General features: G+C 35.7%; 1 protein-coding gene across 21 annotated transcripts in view; it reads right to left on the bottom strand.

Annotated features, from left to right (window-relative positions):
- The window catches only part of Lrrc4c (leucine rich repeat containing 4C), a 1,379,071-nt gene that overhangs the window by 1,087,596 nt on the left and 267,042 nt on the right, over positions 1–24,433 (bottom strand). For 16 of the 21 annotated variants that reach the window (XM_063283692.1, XM_063283688.1, XM_063283697.1 and 13 more), the window contains one exon: positions 14,564–14,744. The gene's annotated coding sequence lies outside the window, so the exon portion shown is untranslated. Of the gene's footprint in view, positions 1–14,410; positions 14,745–24,433 lie in introns of all 21 variants that reach the window. The other 5 variants (XM_063283695.1, XM_039104917.2, XM_063283693.1 and 2 more) reach the window with 1 other exon arrangement.

Raw genomic sequence — 24,433 nt, 5'->3', positions numbered from 1 at the left:
AGTGACTGTATGAAGTTTTACTCACTTCCAAAGCATCATTAATGTGACTTCTGGTGTTTTTAGGAATGTTACTAACTTAATCAGAATTAATATCCTGACTTTCAGAATCCAGAACTTTATCTATTATTTTATTCCTACATTCATGTATTATAAATAGTGTTTTATGCTGCTAAAATATAGAGATTGAGGTAAAGTATTATATATATATACATATATATGTATATGTGTGTGTGTGTGTGTGTGTATTCTTACCTGTACTAAATCTTCTTTTTCTTCTATAATGATTAAAATATTTTATGTATCATGGTTGAGTCACTGTACACTTAAACTTATAGTCTTCAATCCTACATGAAAATTTATAACAACAGAGGGAGTTTTATAAAAGTCAAAGAATCATGGCTTTGCCTGAAGTTCTTGTGCAGTAGGATTTAGAAACTATTCATTGTAAAATTTCCTCTCTCCTAATCTTGAAGACTGTTACAATACAAGGGGTAGAAAATAAGTGCACTTAGGCAATCATCAAAATTTTATACAATATCAGCTAAATAGTGAACCCCCTGTATATTCACATGTTGATGTCACAACCTGCTGTACTCTCTGTGACTACATTTGAAGCCAAGATCCTTGCAAGGGGCACTAAGGTCAAACTAGTTAAAAGAGTAGGGCTTTACTCCTACAAGATTTATGTATGCTTGTCAAAATTCTTTTAGTCAATCCTTATTTTAAATTTGAGATTTAATTACAGCATCTACCCCTTCCCTTCCTCTCTCCAAACCTTCCCTTATGCCCATTTTTGTTCTCTTTTAAATTCATGGCTTCTTTTATTTTTTCTAATTGTTACTACAAGAACATATGAATTTGCACATACATTTATATTCCCAAATATAATCTGGTCAGCTTGTAAAATGCTACTTCTATGTATGTTTTCAAAGATGATCATTTGGTATTAGACAACACCAATAGACATGGGAGAGTGGAAGGGGAAGAACCACCAGACCTCAAATCTAACCACAAAACTGGAGGTGGATAGAATGCTGAGACTTCAAACCGCTCAGCAGGGAAGAGCACACCTACTGGATGAGGAAAAGTCATCAGACTGCTAGAAATATACACCTACTTCTGCATCTTATCTAGTAATCCCTCTGTTCTCTCATCTATGCATCATCTCTGTTCTCATCAGAGGGAAGGGTGTGTAATGACAGCAAAGAGACAGTCACCTCTAAGCCAAGAAGAAAAGCCTTACAGAAACGTCACACTTTATGTTCCTTGAAACTAGAGCCCATAGAGCTCTGTGAACACTAGGCTCTGCTCAAGGTACAAAGTCTGAAGTGCTTTGCATGGGTATCTTAAGGAAACTACCAAACTTTTGCTTCTATGAAATAATAAACAAATATCTTCTACTGTGGAGTACTCTTGGAGGTGAGCAATGAGGCGAAGCTGGAAGCATTTTGAAGTGAAGATTATTTAAGCACAGATTATCTTCCATGCACTGTGGAAATATAGACATAAAATAAAATTCTTGACTGTTTATTTAGTAGGTGTGCTGGCTAATAATATGTCACCTTGACACAAGTCAGAATTACTTGGGAAAGAACTTCAGTTGAGAAAGTGCCCCACCAGCTTGGCCTATGGCCAAACCTGTAGGACATTTTCTTGATTAAGATGGGGGAGAGCCAAGTTCATTGTGAACAGTGCCACCCCAGGGCTGTTGGTCCTCAACATCTAAGAGAGCATACTGAGTAATCTATAGAGAACTCTGTTTTGGCTTCTGCCTAAGTTTTTGCCTCTAGGTTCCTGCCTTATTTACGTTCCTGCCCTGACTTTTCTCAAGATAAAATTTTAACTGAAAATATAAGATCAAGTGTTTTGTCACGATGAATGACCACAGCAATAGAAGGCCTAACTAAGACATTAAGTTATCTTACTAAAGGGAAGAGGAGAGCAGTCACCTTTCAAAATGCACCTATCATTGTCAGCACAATGTTGGGGAAAATAACACCACAGAATGTGTATCGCAGGCTGTGTATTGAGTTCATCTGATGGAGCACTGGCTTAGAATGTGTGAAGTTGAGTTCTTTATCTAACACTGCATAATCTGGATCTAGTACTGCAAATCTAGTATTTAGGAGACAGAGGCAGGAAGTTTAGAAATTCAATGTCAGCCTGTGCTATATAATTTGAGGCCAGTTGGTGTACACTGGATTTTCTTTCAGAACCAAGAGAGACATATCTGTGACATCGAAGAGAAGAATGAGTATTGCGCTATTACAGACTAACAAGAAAGTCAAGTTATGACCAAGTCATAGGAATATGATTAATTATTATCTAGTACATTGCAGAAGGACATTGCAAGACATACATTTGTACAATTGTATATCTTCATTTTGAACAAATAAAATAGTAGTGTTGACAGCACCCTCAGCATTTTTTTTAATCAGCACTTTTAGCAAAATGTGTTGGGTGTGAAAGACATCAAAGGAATTGTCAAGCAAAACAATCGCAACAACAAAAAATTCTCTGAGAATTTGGAAAACGCTCTGCCATAGCACATAGGGGAAAAAAGTGGACAAAACAAAACCAAACACCAAATCCACTCTCTGGATTGAACATCAAAGGTGTGACCCTGTTACCCATAATTCCTTTCCAGAAGAGATTATGAAGACAGTTTACCAGCCATTTTAACGACAGTCAGAAATAGAAATGAAATTGTTCTTGCAGACAGTGCCAGCTGGAACGAAGTGGGAGATAAACAATAGGGAGAACGAAGGCCTGCTGTCCGAATTCAGGAACTAGACAGTGGAACAATGCTTTCTTACGTGGAATAATCTTTAGAAAAGAAGGATTACTGACCACACAATTTGGAGGCCTTTCTGGCAGCTACTTTTTCTACAGCCTGAGAGCAATCCTTCTGTTTAAGATGCAGACCGACAGGAGCCGGATGTAGATCGCTCCTGAGAGACACAGCCAGAATACAGCAAATACAGAGGCGAATGCCAGCAGCAAACCACTGAACTGAGAATAGGACCCCCGTTGAAGGAATCAGAGAAAGAACTGGAAGAGCTTGAAGGGGCTCGAGACCCCATATGTACAACAATGCCAAGCAACCAGAGCTTCCAGGGACTAAGCCACTACCTAAAGACTATACATGGACTGACCCTGGACTCTGACCTCATAGGTAGCAATGAATATCCTAGTAAGAGCACCAGTGGAAGGGGAAGCCCTGGGTCCTGCTAAGACTGAACCCCCAGTGAACTAGACTGTTGGGGGGAGGGCGGCAATGGGGGGAGGGTTGGGAGGGGAACACCCATAAGGAAGGGGAGGGGGGAGGGGGATGTTTGCCCGGAAATCAAAGAATTATTATTAAGTATTAAATAAATTTAAAAAAAAAACAAAAAAAGAAAAAGTCAAAAAAAAAAAAAGATGTAAAGAAAGGGGCCATTCCCTTGTTAGTAAGTTAGGGAACAATTGGCCAGCAACTCACAGACTGAACAAAGGACTGTGAGGATGGGTACCCTGTGGAAATGAAGGATTAGAATCATTTTAGAGAGTTGAGAAAATCTAGGCTAAAAGGCAATGCTGACACCTTAATAAGCCTGGAGTATCCAGCATCTAGGAAGAGCTGATCATTCTCAATTTTTAGAATCAAATGAAATTTCTATGATGGATTTTGAGCTTTCTTGGGAATATTTACCCTTGATATTTTCTGATTCCAGTCCTTCAGAATGTGACTATCTAAATTATTCTTCTCCAAACCTTGCATGAAAGTCTCTGGTTACACAAGCTCACAGCTGGGAAGAAAGGTTTCCTCAACACACAGCCTTTCCCTCTTCACCTCTCTCTGATACAGGTGAGACTGAATCTTGGGTTGACTCTAAAATGAAGTTACGACTTTTAACATCTGCTTCAGTGGAGCAAGTGCTTATTTTGCGTTACAAGGCATGAATCTTTCCCACTCTTAAACAATCATGGGTAGAACTGTGTCCTTGAAATGCTTGAGTTTCAGGTATTTTAGTCATAGAAAAATTGTATTCTAAAAGAAAAAGAACACATCAATCTCCCTATGTCCCTTTCCTCTTAATCATGTTTCTACCTTTCTCTTGAATATCAGAACTCTTGAAATGTGAGAATATACATTATTTATTCTATTGTATAAACCATACACACAGCGACATTTGGTTATGGGAATTCAAGAAGAAAATATGTTATCAATCATCAGCAATAGGGTGGTGAAAATGTCTAACATCTAAATGTGTAAGAAAACATAAAGACATGAGACTTACTAGACTTTTATCTTCTAATCTTCAGCAAACTAAGCTAAGAACAGAGCAAATACCAACCACAGATGAGAAAGAGACATTTCACTGTTTCTCATTTATATTGTTGAGAGATAAGACGTGGCTCTATGTCAAGAATGTGTAAAGTTCTCATGAACTGTCACATTGGAAGATAGGAAGGGTTTTGGAGTCCTTCTATCACACAGAACAGACCTACAAAATCCATAAGATCCAGTTACTACTGTCAAATGAACTAATCCTTATTCTTCTGTTTGCTTGACCTTATGTGAGATCAAGGAGTGTTTCTCAGGAAGGTCAAGTAGACAGGATAAAGGTTATATTTCTCTGACTACAAGAAATTCACAGTCTCATTTTCCACAGATATTTTAAATATGTTCTTGTTTGATATTGAGCATTTGCAGTGATCTATAACCTCCTGGAAAATGAACACGAATAAAGTAAAAAGTGAGTAAGAAAAGTGGACTGGGAATTGGAGCAAGAGTTTCAGGAAGAAATGACTCACTTTCCATCACAATAAACCTAGATACCTCCCCAACACTTGGCATATCTGATCTCAACAGTACGCTTTATAACAGATTTATCAAAGTCTGATGTCTTGCCCTATGAAAAGCTAGGATTAAGACCTTGGACCTTCAGTTTCATCCTCTATGAAATGATAATAAAGTCTACCTTCTATTATTTCTGCATAAGTAAAGATGATAATATTTTCAAACTTTGTGAATTGTATTAGAATAATATAAAAGTTCATGAAGGATTTCTGACTTTCTTGTTTTAATTTCCAATTGTTTCCTCTTGATTTGGTTATGGAGAATTCAAATTTTATTGAAATATAAATCTCAGTTCCTGGATTTTATTATAGCATACCCATAGCATAAAATTCATAAGAGGTTTATTATGGGGTGTGAAATAATCGATTCTTAAAATGGTTTGGTAACAAAGTCAAAGTAATGTTTATTTTATGTAAATTATGCAAGGAGACAGACATTAGTTTTCATTTGAGACCCTTTCTCACTCAAGCCTCTTTCTTTGTAAATAGCTATAAGGCTGTTGAAATGCAACCAGACAGAGAAGGTGTTAGTCCACTCATTTCAACTTTGTCTAAGCATCTATCATATAGCAACAGGTCATGTAACCATACATCTACATCCTAGATGTGTCACAGATGACCAATGGATCAGGGTTCCAAATCCGAAGTGATTGCAGTCTTTGAGTAGGCAAGTTACTCAGAGACACAAAGCATTAAATTGTAATAGACATTAGATAATAGATTTATGCCTGGTCTAAGAGGAACTGCAAGATAAACATGTGCTTCGGTGAGCACACTCAGTACCCTTCACATCTCTCTTCTGTTTGCATTACTCCAGTGATCCTATAGCAGTCTTAATGAATCTGGACAGAGACTGAATTACATTCTCTTAAAACTGAAACAATCACACATCAACTTACATTAAATCCTTTCCCCAAAGATCTAACAGATGCAACAAAGAACGCAGAAAGCACATTTTGACCCTGTTTGTTATTCTCATTTGTGCATTCTGCTGTGAATCTGATTTGAACTCATTAAAATGTTCTTAAGTGTACTAAATCTTTCATTAGGAAGGAGACACATGATGCTTTCAGACAAGCTTCTTTTCCTATTCTTCATGTTCGGTGTCAGAATTGTTCACCTAAAATTTTTGAATGATCTACCTGCTAAACATGGGTAGGTAAAACACTGAAATATGTTTTCAGTGAAAAAAATTAAGGTGTGAACACTTTACCCTGGTGAAGAAAAACAGAAAGGACATCTTTAAATATAAACATTGGCCTTTGACTCCCCCCCCACCCTTTCTCTTTTCTCCCTCTCTCTTTCCACAATCCTTTTCTCTTTCCCTTCCCTTCCTTCTTTCCTTTTTTTATGTTTTCCCCCCAGTTTTTTGGTTTTCTTGTTTATGTTTATTTGTTTTGTTTTGTCTTTGTTTTTGAGACAGGTTTTGTTTATATAGCCCTGACAGTCCTGGTACTCACTCTGTAGACCAGGCTGGCCTGGAACTCAGAGATCTGGCTCCCTCTCTTGCCCTAGTATTGGGACTATAGTTGTGCATCACTATACTCTGCTTGCCTCTTCTCTTTCTTTCTTTCTTTCTTTCTTTCTTTCTTTCTTTCTTTCTTTCTTTCTTCCTTCCTTCCCTCCTTCCCTTCTTCCTTCCTTCCTTCCTTCCTTCCTCCCTTCCTTCCTCTCCCCCTTCCTTCCTCCCTTCTTTCTTCCTCCCTTCCTTTTTTTCTTTCTTCTGTTCTTCCTTTCCTTCTTCTAACCTGTGGGATCTACTCTTACATAGATGCTAATATCATTAGTGATCCAGAAGAGAAAACGAGCTTCTCCAGTATCTCTTGCCTCCTCAACCTTGAGGAGACTCATCTTTAAAAAGTCTCAAAATATGGACCAAGCATGTGTCAATGACCACAAGTACCACTTCTTGTTTCTTAGTAACAACATTTAGCATTCAATCTTTGAACAGTGAAGAGTGAGCATCTACATGTCCTTAAAGCTTATAGTTTACTTGTTTAAAATATAGCCTGAAGATATCATAGTATAAATATTGTTCAGGTGTGTATAAAATCTAAAGTTCAAAATGAATTTTATCCATAATGTTCTTCTGTATTTACTCTTTTACCTCACTTTCTATTGTTATTCATGGAAATAACATTTATGCGTATATTTCTATAATAATTTTATTGAAATATAATTTACCTATAAAAATACCATTTTTTCAGAAAGTATAATTTTGCAATTTTTAACATCATCACAGACTTCTATGATGGTCACAAACAATTGATTTTTTGAACATTTCATCATTTCCTTTCCCCTCGTTCAATAACTGAATTAAGTTTTTTTTTTTTTTTAAAGATTTATTTATTTATTATATATAAGTACACTGTAGCTGCCTTCAGATACACCAGAAGAGGGCATCGGATCTCTTTACAGATGGTTGAAAGCCACCATGTGGTTGCTGGGAATTGAACTCAAGACCTCTGGAAGAGTAATCGGGTGCTCTTAACCGCTGAGCCATCTCTCCAGCCCTGAATTAAGTTTTTTGAGTTAGTAGTTAATCTATTGTTTTAGAGGGCACTTCATTAAACAAAGTCAGCCTCAGCGTCCCATGTTCCTGTCCCTTTTATGTCAGGCTTATTTATAGTTTTCTTAGTTTTGTTTTGTTTATTTTAATCCTATTTATATATTTGTTTGTAAGGAGGACTGGCGATGCCTCTTTATCACAATATGCATCTGGAAGTCAGAGGCTACTTGCAGGACCTGGTTTTTTCTTTTCACTACGTGGGTCCCTGAAGTTGAACTCAGGTATCCAGACTCAGAGACAAGCCCCTTCTGCCCACTGAAGCCATCTTGAGAGTTTAGTTAGCTTAGTTCTGTAGAGAAAATCTATCATGAACTCACGTTTTCTTTCTATGGATTTGCTTATGTCTTGCACTTAATACAATATTGGTTTGATTTTATTATAATGTTCTTAAATAAACTGTGTGACATTTTGTGTCTACGTTCACAAGGCATCATTGTTTAATAGTTTATTTCTGTTACAATATGCATCGGTACTCCATCCTTTTTTTAATATTTAACATTTTGTTTATCAATTAATAAGTTGACATTTGAATTATTTTCAGCTCTGGGATACTGGGACTAGTATTGCTGTAAACATTTTTTTTTGTAAAAACTGTCGTATTGATCTGTGTTTTCAGTTTGGAGGAGAAACATAATAGTAAAATCTATAGGCTATATGAGAAATGAATTGTTCTATGTTTTAATAAATATCAAAATGATTTTGAAATGCCTATATCATCTCAATATACTACTATGCATGCACTTAAAACTTCTTACATAAGCATCACCTTATAATAGAAGATTATCTTACAGTAGGTTATAATACAACGTTTGATTACACTATAAATGTAGATTATATAGAAATTTTTGACTATTAAAGCGGTGTGCTTATATGGTCCTCATGTAGTAAAGCAAGAGTGAGCTATTACTTTCTGTCGTTTCATGAAAAGAGTAATTAATTACCTATTGCTCTTAGAAATTTCAACAAAATTACAGGACAGAAAACTATGAATTATTTTACAGAATATAGATCACCAAAAACAAAAAAAATAAAGCAACAATGATTAAAAACAACAACAACAGCAACAACAACAACAAACTCATAGCGAATGTAGGTAAGTGAAAAAACAATACAAGATCAGCATTAACTTTACCTTTTCATGTCAAGGAGATAGAATGACATTGAGAAAAATAATGTTGAGATCAGCAAATAGATTAGAAACTTGAAAATTTATTAGAATTAAAATGGCATTACAAGACCCATTTTTAAAGCAGAAAAAATATGTGGGTGGATGGTACAATGGACTACACCGAATGCCTGTTCTCTTAACACACCCAGTGTGGAGCCGTCCAGCTGCTCTATTCTGCTTCTGCTTCATACATTAAGATGTAATGGCAAAGAGGACTTTCTTATTTGTTGAGAGTTATATTGATGATACAGGAGGAAAAACAGCATTTCTCTTCTGGGCAATGTTAATTATGGAGTGCTGACAAGAGTTCAAAAATAAATACAAGTCCTTCAAGGCAATACCCTATGTCAAAATAATACAGAAAGTGTAACACAGTCATTGTGGGAGAAGTGTACGCTCTGCACAGTCTCTCTTCTCCTTCAGTAAGTAATAGGACCCATGTTATTTTTAAAGCACAACAAGAGCTTGAATATGGATTCTGTCTACCCAGCACTTTTATTTAGGTGACTCAATTATTAAAACAAGATAGAACACATGCCTGTATGCTCTTTTACATATACTGACTAATGTTCTTACAGATTCACAGGAGCAGAATAAAATGTTCCAGAATAAAATATCATACACTTTGTCTCCTTTGTACTACAACAATTCTACACTGAAAGCATAGACTAACAACTGACATGAGTAACTAACATAACATAAACTAACGTAAAGTCGTTATGTGAACAACTAATGAGGAATGAGACTTGAGTCACATGATGAATGTAACATAAGTCCCCCAATTCACTCTGCAATTTTTGCTTAATTCTTCTCGGGGTTATTCAAGATGGTAAATTAGCACAGTTAGAACTGTCGGTTATCATATCAGGGTTTAAAAGTTATCTTAGCCCTATGTTCAAGGAATTCAATTCAATAAATGTTTCTTATCAAATTGCTAACACAGAATTTTAACAGCTGTTATCATCTTTATATTATAAAAGAAGAAAAGTTTGCATTTATATATTTTAATGGTTATATATACAATGTATACACACATCTACATGTATATGTATTATGATAAGTGGATTGATAAGGAATATTTTATATTTTAATATTGATGTCTATTCATTTCTCTTCTACAATATTATCCATAGTTCCCTACTACCTTATCCAATGCACATAACAAAATTTATTTACTCTACTGTTTCCTCTTTATGGTCATTTTGATGATATATTTGCTGATCTCAATATTTTTTCTCTCAATATCATTGTACCTCTCTGACATGCAAATGAGTAGTTAATGCTGATTTTCTAGTGTGTTTTTACTTATCTACATTCATTATAGTTTTTGTTTTGCTTCAATTTTGTTTTTGATATATATATATATATATATGTATATATCATGTGTGTATGTGTGTATGTTATCCATATAAAATGTATATGTGAGAGTTTGTGAGAAGGAAAGGGAAATGGGAAATTATGTAATTATGTTATATTATCAAAATTAAAATAAAAGTTCTAGTCTGCCTCTATTTAAAATAAGAAAGAGATAAAGTATAGTCCAGTTTAATCAACTTGTCCAAGGTCAAATAACAAAAGGAATACTTATATTTGCTCCCTAAGTTAATGCAAACAGCAAGCAATCTTATTAATATTATTAATTTGAGAGCATTCAATGAAGTTTTAAAAGCGTAGTGGTATTCGCCTCTGTATTTGCTGTATTCTGGCTGTGTCTCTCAGGACAGATCTACCCTGGGCTCTGACCTCATAGGTAGCAATGAATATCCTAGTAAGATCACCAGTGGAAGGGGAAGCCCTTGGTCCTGCTAAGACTGAACCCCCAGTGAATGTGATTGTTGGGGGAGGACGGCAATGGGGGGAGGATGGGGAGGGGAACACCCATAAAGAAGGGGAAGGGGAGGATCTAGGGGGATGTTGGCCCGGAAACCGGGAAAGGGAATAACACTCGAAATGTAAATAAGAAATACTAAAGTTAATAAAAAAAAGTAATAAAAAAAGACTATTGGCAAAAAAAAAAAAAGCGTAGTGGTCCATTGAATAAGTGAACCACATATAAGACTGAGATCTAAGAATGGAGTCAATCACACGCACTATATGAAAATGCAAAGATGTTTTCTTTGTTTCTTCCTAAGACTGAGAATCATCTTAATGACAAAAAAAGAGGAGAAAGCAAAGTAAATAAAAAAGTAAATAAAAGTAAGTAAATAAATTTTGTTTCTTAAACTGGGTAAGGTAGTGGGTAACTATGAATACCATTATCGTAGACAATTGATATTAAAATATATTATATTCCTGTTAAAATCCACTTATCATACAAAATTGAGCTAACAAAGTCTATCCTTTGGTAATATACAGTCTTATTCTGTGTCTTTTTCCAAATTAACAAGGGTTTACCCTTTTCTGTGCTTTCATAGGTCTACACAAAAAACATGGAGCATGTACTTATATATTTGAGTGACTCTCTTCCTTAAGTGCGTATGGCTTCTAGAAGGACCGAAAACAAATGTGAGTTCAGTTATTACCCACGTTGGATATTACAAAGCACATATTGGAAGTATTTAAATCATCCACTGAAGAATTAATAAGCTTTCAACATTTACTTTACTTAGGAATACACTAAAAGTAATAAACTTCATGTTACTTAGTCATACACGTGAAGAAAGGGAGTATATGTTAGGGTTCTAACTCTTCTTGGCTTACAAGGATGTATGCTGGACACAGAAAGGATCTGGGATTTTAGCATTCATAAACTCACCCTCTGCATACCATGGTTTTGGGATGTCTGTTCAGTCTGGCAATGGTCTGATTTAATGTACCAGTTTTAATTTGAGATTTATTAACTTCCATGTGATATATAAATGGGCTTTATATTACCTAAATTAAGTTTACATTTCTTTAATTTAAAAGGATATGCTTTTAATTTTTTACTTGAAAAACATTGGGGTTTCTCTATTACTTTCACATTTTATTAGGACTAAAAAAACATCTCAAAACATAAAAGCATAACTAATAATTTGGCTCAGCATTTTGGTTTTGGTTTTATTCTGAAACAAGTGAGATGATTCATTTATTTTTTTCTTTTTTTTTTTTTTTTCGGAGCTGGGGACCGAACCCAGGGCCTTGCGCTCGCTAGGCAAGCGCTCTACCACTGAGCTAAATCCCCAACCCCGAGATGATTCATTTATTAAGCAGAATTTTTTTTATTTTCACATCTATATGACAGTAATGTATGTATATTAAGTATTTACCAAAAGATTGCAAACTCCCCCTTGGAATGAAAAAGCAGCTCAGTGAGGAAAAAAAGCCCTTTCACCCTTGGCATCTGCACAGTCAGTATTCTCCCATTATCTAAAGAAAGTCAAAGAATGGGGCATCAGTAAGAAAGTCAAATGGAAAAGGGCCAGCAAGAAAAAAGCACACCAGAGCAAGTTGGCAGAAGCCAAAATAGAAAGGTGGCTTTCAAATAACACTCCATCAGTATCTGAACCTCCTTGAAATGCAGTGAGATGTGTATAGGTTCTTCTACATAAAGGTGCTTAAGGCTTTTGAACCTCCCGCAGCCTAAAGAAATTTCTACTTACTTGCTCTGGTATTCTTTCTTTCTTTTTTTTTTTTCAATAGAAAAAATGCTTACACACTGTGGGTTAACCTTCTGCCTGCCATTTAAAAGTAAGGATTTTTCTGTTAGTTGTTTATGAGAGTGAAAGGAATTGTTTACTTAATTCTGCTCATTGTGCTTTCAGATACTAAGCCAGCTCGGGTCTCAGATGTGCAGTTCGATGATCCTCTCATATCTGCTCCTCTTGCCAAGCACTAGCTTGTTTGAGATTTAAGAACTTCACTAAAGAATCAAAATGTATTCAGAAATTGTAGTCGTATCAAGGAAGACTGGAGAGAGTGCTCTGCAATCCAGTTTCAATAACACAGAAAAGGCACCACAGGGGGCTCTAAATACATAGTCTGATTCAACCTCGATATCCATTAAGAGACAACTAGAGAGTTGTAAAGGCTTCCTTTAGAATCAACCAATATTGAAACCCAAATCAAGGTTAATACCATTTCTGACTGGCTTACGTTTCCTGAGTAATGGGAAACTTCATGCATTATGAAATAAGGACAACTGTGAAAATGTTTGCTGAGTGCTTTCCTTGTGCTAGGCACAATTCTTCATTCTTCATATGCACAGCTTTACTGATTTTGATAATAAACTTATGAGGTCAGTGCTGTTATTGTTGTCCTTCTGACAACAATGGAAACCATGCAGGAGATGAAGTAATTTTACAAGGGCATCCAAGTAGCAAATAAGTGTCCATGATCTTATGTTAAAATATAGCCTGCAACATAAATCTATAAGAAGGAATTTCTCTGCTTTTCACAAATTATCTCACTCCCTCTTCCTGCCCCACCTCTCCCTCTGCTTCTGCTTCTGACTCTCCTTTCCCTTGCTCTCTCTGGTTATATAGGCAACACAGTCGGTTCTTTGTAAAACATATCATGTTTCTCAAATGCGCACTAGTCTCCCCACATACACATGTGCCTGTCTATATATTTAATAACATTTGCAGTATAAGATAGAATCAGAAAGTTATAAACCACATTTTTTTTCAGATGGATTGCCCATTCTTCCCAAGAACCATAAAATTTTGTGAGACAAAACACAAATGATAATCACCTTCTTCATATTATACTTATCTAATTTCAAACATAAACAGTATGGTATAAATAAACATACTAATCAAAATGCTATCTTATCAAAATTCAAAGAATCTAATAATCTTCACAATAGAAGAATCATGTCCTGTTTTTGCGCATAGCTGCCTTGTAAAAACTGCTATTCTTTAAATAAGTAGCTAATTGTGTCCAGTGGGGTAAAAAAATTATCACATCTGTGACACAGGGCTACCTATTGACTTGCAAAGATAGTCCTATTTTTAAATTATAAATGATATCTATTAGTTTGAGACATTTTATATTTATAAAGTTTATGAGTATGTTAATTTAAATTGAGATGTTTGGACAAAAATTTATTATATTATGGTATTGTTATTTACAAATAGAGTTCAAGATAAAAACCATACCACCAGCATTTCAATCCATCTGGCACAGCGTTCCCCGAAGGCGCTGATATACACAAGAGAAGTCGAAAACTCTACATTTCAATTCATTTCTCTTGTGTCACTCTAGACTTACCCGGTCCCCACTTCTCATTATCAATCCAGAGAATTAAATTAACCCATCAATCTTCTGGCCAACAACACACTGACATAATTTCCACAACCAAGTTAAATTTTACCTCATACTGGAGCACAGAGTGCCACAGGAGTGAGAGAAGATGGAAGATGAGAGAATGGTACCTAAGTTTTGAAAATGGTCAACTATGAACCAAAAACAAACGTATACAAGAGGAAAGCAACGTATTGCTGGGATGCTACTGACATGAGCACACCGCTTCATAACAAGTTCATAATGTAAATAGCATGCGACTAAGGGTTTCAAACCACAAAATCCTTCTAGGATAGTCCTATCACCGATTATTTTAAGTGACAGGCTGAGTTATTTGTGGGATTGGAAACTCAGCAGACTTGCTTTCCTGAAAAACAGTTATCATGCACCAGAGACCCAAATTATTTGGAAACTCAGTATCAGTGGCTTGTAGAAGCTGTCTACAGAGCTGAGTGTTTAAGTCAGGCATTCTGAGGTGTTCGTGGGACTGAACAACCTCAAGACCAGCAATTTCTGACACAACACCACTGAGAACACAAGATGAGAACATGAATCTCTTATCACATTAAGGCGCTAGTTATAAATTCTAAGTCAACCCATTAGCTTACCTCTCAGAAATGCAACTTTAAATTATCAGATTGGGCCACTGATTTTTTTCAGGCCAGTGATCATCTCAGTGAGATAAGCCCATGGCTTAGTTCTTGTATCTTTCTTCATCTGATGTTTAGTCCAGTTCAATTAGAATTGAGAAATCTGCTCACCTGCTGCTCTGTGGTTTATCCTCTCAAAACTATGCTGGTCCAGGCGGGTTTTTGCTCCTTCATGGCACTCACTCTTGATTACTCAGCATTAGATGATCTTGGACGAGTTATTAAGTCTCTTTGAGCCTCAGTATCCTCTTCATCAAATAGAGATAATGACAGTAAACACTTCATTTGGTTTCTGTGAGGATTAAATGAGATAATCTATGTCAAGTGTTTATCATAGCATCCACACATACAGTCATTTGAAACTCCTAGCTGTTGTTATGATTTAGGATTTAATACCAGGGGATCATGTTAGCAATATAAAAGTGTTTTTATCCTTTCTCAAGGGAAAGTAAGACAAACAAATTTCTGTCTTGCACAAGAATTATAGAGGGCCATTGTCTTATGGACTACAACCTAATTGTTGGTAAGGAAATGATCCTGTCTTTGAAATAGGGAGTGGAAAGTAAGCATATAGAGGAGATTTTTACTATAAAATCAGGACCTTGCTTTTTTATCCTTTTTGCATGTATTAGAAAGGAAAACCAATACATGGATTGGTAGGATTGAAAAATTTTACACTAGTGTTGGTTTTACTTCTCTATATATTCATTCACTTATTAATCCATAAAATAGTGTCTGTTTAATAATTACACATTTTTGTGGCACCATTTACTGAAGGAAAAAATTATGCCTACATTGAAAGTTATGAAATCCTTTTCTATATATACTACATCCAAAGGAAGAGATGTCCACTCACAATGACAGACACTTCATGAGTGACAGATACAACCACACTCCTGAAGCAACACTGTCTGCTAAAAAACATGAGCTTATCAAGAAATTGTCAAGTATGTTAAAGAATTGGATCTCTAGGGCTGATGTTGACCAAGCCACAGCAAGGGACAACATTTTACCCCTTGCGTATATTCATAGAGGATTCAGAGTTTAGGCTACTACAAACACATGGCTAGATTTTTACAGTTTCTAATAATGCCATCTAGAGGAACTGTGACTTTTAAAGTAGCCTTTACATGCCTCTTGAAGTCTAAATCTGACATAGCTAGGTCTCTACACACTTCCCACAAAACACAGTGGGGACTTATACTATGAGTCTTGTACATTGAATTCTTCTAATGCAATGCTTTCTCCTTGATATCGGTATGGGAACTACTTCATACTTTATCCTGGGTGAATCAATGCACTGATCAATCAAGCTCACAGTAAGGAAGCAGAAAAGAAACATTGAAGTGTGTTAAATGAATACAGTTGGAAGAATTTATTTGTTACTGATTTTGATTCTTTGCTTTGATACTTTGTTTTGTTTTTGCTTTTTTTACCAGAACATACCTGTACCATGTTTAGAGAGAATCATCGCTATTTTTCTACTGGTAAAGCTTTGCCTTTCTTAGAAGTTTAGGCAGAAATAAATATCACCATTTATCTGCTCATAGGACGTATCTAAGACATTTTGCTAATCATTATTCTGTTTTTTATATTTTTGAGGATTTTATACTTGTATACAAGGACATATGATAATTTACATACTCACTTGTACTTCCAACTCTTTTATTCCTCAATTATGTATTCTCTTAATTTTATTAGGTTTAATTGTTCTTAAAAAATTTAAGAATGTCACACAGGAACAGTTCTTTTTTCTTTCTTTTATCAGATATTTTCTTTATTTACATTTCAAACATTGTACCCTTTCCAGGATTCCCCTACAGAAACCCCCCATCACATCCCCTCACCCCCTACCTCCATGAGGGTGCTTCTCCACCCACTCACTCCCTACTGCCTCCCTGCCCTGACATTCCCCTACATTGGAGCATTGCATCTTCACAGGACTAATGGCCTCTCCTCCCATTGATTCCCCACAAGACCATTCTCTGCTGCACATGCAGCTGGAACAATTGATCTGTCCATGTGTACTCTTTGGTTGGTGGTTTAGTCCCGGGACCTCTGGGGTGTCTGGTTGGCTGGTATTGTTGTTCTTTCTGTGGAGTTGCAAACCCGCTCAGCTACCTCATTCCTTTCTCTACTTCCTCATTGGGGACTCTGTCCTCAGTCCATATGAATACATTTATGTTACTCTTTTCCCTTCCTCCCCTCAATTTCTTTATGTTCCTGTTTTTTCTAAATAATTAAGTTCTTACTTATTATCCTTATACAAACACATAATCACACACATACACACACATTAGGATTGTACAATTAATTAAATCCATTAAGCATTGCACGTATATACATGTGCCCATGGCTGACCACTTGGAAATAAGACAGATAAGTCTATGAATGAGCCAACCCCTGCAGGAAACGGAATCTACCTTTCTTAAAAGACATTGGCTAACTGTAGATACTCAGTTATGAATACAAACATATAAAATTTCCTCCATTATTTTACTGTTTGTATATAGAGAACCTAATATTGATATTGAATGATTTTATATTATCATTTATGTCTAGAGGGGACACTACGTAGTGCAGATGTACTGGACTTCTGAGTTTATAATCTTTCTGGTCTCTTGTGATTTTTGTCTGAGCCTTAGTTATAGGGGTTGTATTGTAGATGTATCAGTTGGGGTTAGGTAGCCCTCAGTGGTCATGTATTCCTGAATTTTGACTAGTTGTGAATACCTTTAAGAAGCTATACCTTTTGCAAATAAAAGCTTTTTGGAAGAGGGTTGTGAGTCACACTTGTCCATGAGTATGACAATAAATATTTAGAATATAATTGGAGAACACATTAGTTTAGGAAAATGGTGATGTAATTTACCCATATAGGACTTAGGGTCATTTAGAACATGGAAGACCTACCAGTGGCTATAGAGAGTGATTATCCTCAGTATCTATCAAATGTCAATAGCTCCTCAGTAAGGCGTAGGTCTCTAGGTCTCCTCACATACTCAGAGGTTAGGGAAGCATTAATTTCTATACTGTTGTTCTTGGAAAGTGTGAGGCACATCTTTATTCATGAGATGTATTGGCTCCATAACTATGACTCTCACTCTAGAGAGTAATTTTAGCATAGTAGTAACATTGGATTGGTGAAAAATGGATTTGGACCTTAAGTGCATTTACTCATGGAGCTGTACTTATGATAAAATTGATATGGGAATACGGACTCAGCATTTCTTTTCCAATCAAAACCATAGACAAGACAATTGATTAAATATTCCCCCTCAGACCACAGTTGTTCAATTCAAACATCATACGAATCCAGTTGATATTGAAATGATCACCTAAATCTAGAGGTAGCCTTAGACTCAGTTTTCCAGGCCAAACCATCTATCCTGTCTCACTGGGTGCTGTGAGGATTAACGGGAGTAACACCTGATACGTAAGAGGTAGCCAAATGTTCTTCATGGTTTATACCTTAAGCATTGTATAGTAAGAATAATAGTTTAAAGTTATTAAGTATGGATATGGAATCTTTGTGATAAAACTTTTACTCTTTTTTGCCAGCTACCTAAGATATCTGAAATACAATAAAATCATTTAATGGATGACTGCAGCAACTTGGAAAGTATCTTATGACCTGTGCTCATAAAACACCAGTCAGATTGACACCTCTATTCAGAACATGAACATGGAGGTTACAGAGAAATATCACAGAAGGGCATTTAATAAATCACAGAAATCCAGCCTCAGCCCATGCCACTCAACTTAGGAGGATACTGCTCTCCATGTGTCACTAAGAGTGTGATCCCCTTGAATGGACATAGAGAAGTCTGTCACTAGGCAGGGCTGTTTGGAGTTCTAACAGTGCTTAATCATTTTACAAAACTGTAGAAAAGAACTGTGTTCAACTGGGACTTCAACCTCTATATGCAGAGTTTTGGAAAGCTAAAATCTTCCTTTGTTTCCAAAAAGCCTTTCCCAGTAACTACTATACATTCTCTTCTTGGTGGAATTGTCATGGCTTTCTGAAACCAGTGTGATAGTTTGGAACTCCATGAAAAGATGGCTCATATACAGAAAGTCATAAAATGTACACTGTGCTGGAAACCAGTGTTTCCATTAAGAGAAATGCTTAACATAGCTCTTCAACTCCTTGGTCCAGACTCTTCATAAAGAAAAGACAAATCATCAAGGCATATATTGTTTTGTCCTCAAGGGAGAACATTGTTTTTTTATATTTTAGACAGACAAATTTTAAGCTGAGAAGCATATACTTCAATATCCTGTCCCACACGCAGACTGTCACTGTCACTACTGGAAATTCAATTTCCTTCTTCAAATGTCAAAGCAACTAATTTCTCTTGCGTTGGGCTAGCTCTTCCATGTATGTTCTTGATTTAACCTCTCTTGTCTTTGGTAGTATCTTCATCTGTCACAGTTACACCATTAGTTTCACAGTCTCCTTGGCTACTTTGCTACTGTCTTATTTTCTTAAAGAATGATCAAATTCTTGCCTCCACCGCTGCACACACACATGAGCATGTATGTCTTGACACATAGGTACAACCTTCCATTTATATCCACTCTCCTCTTTTCCTCAATAAACAGACTACACAGAGTAGTTCAGTTTTAATGTATTATGATTTCAAAGATCTTTTCTGTTTCTATCAAGGTATTTGTGATTTTCCCTTGTTTCCTTAGTCAGACAATATACTATAGGAATTTTCTTGATTGTCCTGCTCTTTCAATCACACATAGCCTTGTCACCTTTCTAGCCAATTGCCAATGATAGATTCTCAATTATCTCCTAACATTACACTGTAGGAGTACACAGTTTTTCCTCCTGTAATATGTTATATGTAAGTATTTGTGTGCAATGGTATATGTATATAGGAATTTTTCTCCTCTTAAGCAAATGTTGTGAGATGTGTATATGTGTTTGTGTGTGTATATGTGTGTGTACATGTGTGTGTGTTTGTGTGTGAGAGAGAGAGAGAGAGAGAGAGAGAGAGAGAGAATTCTTTGATTTCTGTCCACTCAACTAATTGAATTAAGATCTCTGAATTAAATCGAGTTCTCTAATGTGCTTAGTTTGCATAGCCATCTTGGTACAGGGATGATCCCCAGCTCTATTTCAAGGTGCTAGAAACTCAGCAGGGCCACTGTACCCTCCTATGCCAGGAATCTAAATTCTAGTTCCTGTGCTTGGGCAGCAACTGTTTTTACCATTAAGTCATCTCCCTAAGGCCCTATACTTCAAGTGAGAAAATCTTTCTCATTTTAAAATATCTTCTCTTTCCTCTCCATAGTATCATTTGGTGTTTTTTTTCCTCATTCATATGGTTACTACACATCATATATTTTTTTTCTCCAGGAAATATTACACACATTGAAATTTTATTATAACTACAGAAGGTAAATTATATGAAGTGAATAATTTAAATTACATATTAAGTATAATGTATAAAAGCTACATTTGCTTAGCAGACATATATAGTTTTAACTTGTTATGATTACATTCCTATGTATATATGATGCATGTCATATATACATGTATGTTACCATCACAACGAACACAACCTCTATTCTCTGAGATTATTTACATTTTGCTTCATTAAGCTAATATTTCTCTCAAAACAAATATATTAGAAAGAATTAACATATGTTTTGTCTCTTTTATATTTAATACCTTAACTCTTGAGAAAAATCCTTTTGTTCCTAGTTGGTCTCCATAAATTTTATTCACATGTTCTTCCAACTTTGGTTAGATCATCTTCCTTGTTCTTTCCCCCTTTTAGTCTTTGAATATTACTTATACATTTTAACATAAATACAAGTTAATGTAATCAATGGGTCTAATACCTTTCCTAGCCAAATAGGACTTAAAAGCATATTTGTAATACAGTTCTATTACTAATCTATGTTAATATGTTATGTAAAATACCCAGTCTTAAACTATAGTATCTTTTATCCACATGTGGTATTTTAAAGACCACAGATACCTAAGGTTACCCATAATTTTCAGAAATATGTTCAGCACCCATTCTTCCAGATGGAGAATGCATCAACTTTATTTTGCTAATTTTGATTCTCTGCTAAGCCAAAGTTCTGTCTTTTCTTCTTAGGATGAGGACCTCGAGATAATGGTCAACATCCTACACACATTTTTTTAAATTAAGTATTATTTTAAATTATTCACTTTACATCTTGTTCACTGTCCCGCTACTGGCCATTTGCTAAAATCCTTCCCTCATCTCCCATCCTCTTCTTCTCAGAGTACATGCCCTCCCTTTATATGCCCCCACCCTGGCACTTCAAGTCTCTGCAACGCTAGGCACTTCTACCACAGAGGGCAGACAAGGCAGCCCAGCTTGAAGCACATATCCCAAGTACAGGCAACAGCTGTTTTGGATAGCCCCTGCTTTGTTCAGGACCCACGGGAAGACCAAGCTGCACATCTTCTATATATGTGCATAGGAATCTAGTTACAGCTGTATATGTTCTTTGGTTGGTGGTTCAGACTGTTGAGCCCCAAGGGTCCGGGTTAGTTGATGTTGTTCTACCTGTGGAGTTCCTATCCCATCCTGGCCCACATCGATTCCTCCTATTCTTTCATAAGAGTCCCCAAGCTCCATCTACTGTTTGGCTATCTATACACCTTTTTACCACTTACATTCACTCTTCAATTTCACTGGCTTCAGAACACAAATTGACTATCACTTTTCCAGCTAACCCGTATTGTTATGATGTTACAGTGCTCTGTTCCCCCAGTGACTTTAGAACATTTAGAACACTAATGTTCATTCTTTTAATTCTTAGGGTCTCCTATAATTCCCTGTTTTTAAGTTGTTTTTAATTTTACTGGGCCCTGACATTTGATTTCAGTGTAGGCAAGTAGATGCTTGTTTCAATATTACTTGATGCTGTGATTCACCCAAGCCATTCAGAAGACTAAAAGTCCCTTTCCCAGACCAGTTTGTCTATGAAGCATTGGATTTATTATTTACTATGTCCATTCCTAAAATAAGTCTTCATATTTTTCATAACATTTTAATTTATTTTTATATATAGGCTGGCAGAAAGTCTGTTTATTTTAACCATTTATTTATAGCTGAAAATATATATATCCCACCTTTCGTATGTAAGACCACAGCTTAGATTCCCAAAATATTCATTGGCTGAGTGAGTTTGTAATGAAAATTAATGTTCCAGTTGTACACTCTTATTAAAGTCTGTGTAAACATTATCTTTCTCTGATTTCTTTTATTTCAAATCACATTTTCAAGGAATCTGCAGGAACATTTTTTTTCTTTAAGAAGACGAGATTGACTAGGAATGTTCGCAGCATACCAAGATAACAAATGCCAGGGGAAGAGTCAAAGTCAAATGAGAACAGCTAACAAGCTTGGGAATTCGCTGCCCATTCGAGTTTATACTGTCAGTGTTAATGCTTAGTTCAGTGATTAGTTCTGTCAATTATAATACACCTCACTGAAAGAGCATATATTTGAACTTGAACAACTCTGCCTATCAGAGCATACAATCCTTTGGAACCTTGTCAAAACAAGTAACTATTTTGACAATGAGCCTTGAAAATAACTATTAAAATGAAATACAATGAATATTCTTTCTTTAGACATACATATATATATGTGTGTGTGTGTGTGTGTGTGTGTGTGTGTGTGTGTGTGTGTGTGTAGGTTTAAACATACATAGATTGTAATAGGTATTTAAAGGAAATAAAGAGCTATCCCAATGTGTTTTGTGTTCTTGCTAGGAATGGCATATGTACTGATAGACCAGAGGGATTTCAGAGAGGCCATCTCTCAGATCTGAATGATCCAAGAGTGAGTTATAGGGAAGAAGAACATGGAAGTTCTCAGTTTTAAAAAGAAAAGGGCGTAAATATTCAATGCTTGTGTTATAACACCTACATGTTGATTTTCATAAAAATTCTATTATAATATATGATTACTCTGACTAATTATATTAATAGTTATGTTAATAATTATATTATAATAGCAAAATGCAAATATATTAATTTGGAAAATTAACTAAATATCTACCTATATGCAAAAATGGTAGAATATAAATTACTATGATGATATGTTAATCTCTATAAGATTTTCTCTATAGGAAATTAGCACCATAACGCAGAATTTTATATTCACTTTGATTCTCTGCAAATTTATGCACAAAATTCATTATGTAAAAATCATTATATTTAGAAGAAAATTGTTAACTGTTAAAAATTGTTGATGCTCATTACTATTTCTGCATCCCATGCAATCAGGAACAGTATAAGCTCTTGTTTGGTTATCCAGTGCTGTAAGTCTGTCTTGTATAAATCTACAAACAGGAGAAGCTGACATGGATTTTATTCTTTGCAGGAATTTAGATTTACCCATATCAGGGTTTTACTTCATCTTATCCATGACATATCTAGCTTTGATATTGGTTTCAGATATCCTTTGACGAAATCCATGAAATTTTAGTTCTAAACAACAATTAATCAGGTTACTGATTAATTTATGAACTTATGTCTTTAAATTAAACATTAATTCCAAACTCAAAAAGTATGGATATGCACAATTTGTGTCTCAGACTTTCCCTGTAGGAGGGTATGAAGGATATCAAGGTATAGTTGCAACACAAACAGAGAAATCGCCCTTCTCTGTCTCACTTCTAGTGAGCTCCGGGCATTAGACTAACTGACTCAGACATGATAAGCTAAAGCCTTCTTCTGCCTCACATCAGAAGTATGACAGATATATTTTTTATTTGTCTGTCATGTACAAATGTATTTCACTTCTTTAAATTTCTACATTTTAAACATATATCACTTAACAACTTCATTCTTACATTTTACATACATCATCTTTTTAAAACCGTGCATATAATTACAATCAAACAAAGACCATTAATTTGAAAGCGATCAGGAGGGGCCGATAGAAGGTTTGGAAGGAAGAAAAGAATGGAAGAAATGATAAAAATATTTTAAAACTACATAAATAAAAGAAAAACATCAATTCAATGTTTGAACTAGGGAGAAAGCTCGGTAATTAGAGCACTTGTCAGGCAGTGAAGAACACCAGATCCACAGAACCCACTGAAATGCACGAATAAGCAAGGGAGCAGCCTGGGATTCTACCTGTGGGAAGAAGAAATAAAGATCCCCTGAGAAAGCTAGAAGACTGGCCGAATCTGCAAGCTCTGAGCTTGATAGAGTTGCCTGATCCAAACAATATAATGAAAGAGCAATTGATTTTAAAGCAGATTTTTGATGTCACTCTCAGAAGTCTACACGCATGTGCACACTCATATATCTGCCCTTCTATATGCAGATGAAGCATGAGAAATCAGCTGATCAATATACTCTCTTCAGGAGTTCTTATTCTTCAGGTTTTAGTACCCTCAAGGCACTGCGTGGGCAGGGTAGGTCAATTTCTTTCAAAGGGTCATGAAAAAGATACAAATGTGCATGTGCCTAGCAATGGCAAAACAGAATCATTCTTTGGTGGGGATACTGTAGAACAAACTGAAAAGTGCATCCACTAGAGATTTAGTTAGCCGGATTCTAGCACTTATCTACTCTCTTTGTTCAGTTATTTCTTCACGTTACTGATGATTTTGATCTATAGTTCACCCTGGTCATTGATCATATCATCCTGTTCACCTGTATTATGCTTTCAACTCTCCTGTCTTGCACAGTCACATGAATGATTGTAGATGATGATTTAGAACCTATTCAGCAACCACTATTTTCTGGAGAATTGATTACAAACTGTGTTAAAGGTGAAAGGACGGTGGAGGGAAAGCATCAAAGAAGGACACCTCCCTTGTCCTCTCTTTCCTGTTCCAGGAAACATTGGTATCCTTTTATTCTAAACTACATCTTTCTTGTTTCAAAGATTCATATACTTCCTGTCCTGCACGGTAGTTTATATGTTTTGCTCCCTGGTGATATTCCTTAATTATTCAGAA

Source organism: Rattus norvegicus, chromosome 3 (assembly GCF_036323735.1).
Source record: "Rattus norvegicus strain BN/NHsdMcwi chromosome 3, GRCr8, whole genome shotgun sequence".
Taxonomy (NCBI): domain Eukaryota; kingdom Metazoa; phylum Chordata; class Mammalia; order Rodentia; family Muridae; genus Rattus; species Rattus norvegicus.
The sequence above is the reverse complement of the archived record's forward strand: the minus strand, read 5'-3'. Positions and strand labels throughout refer to the sequence as shown.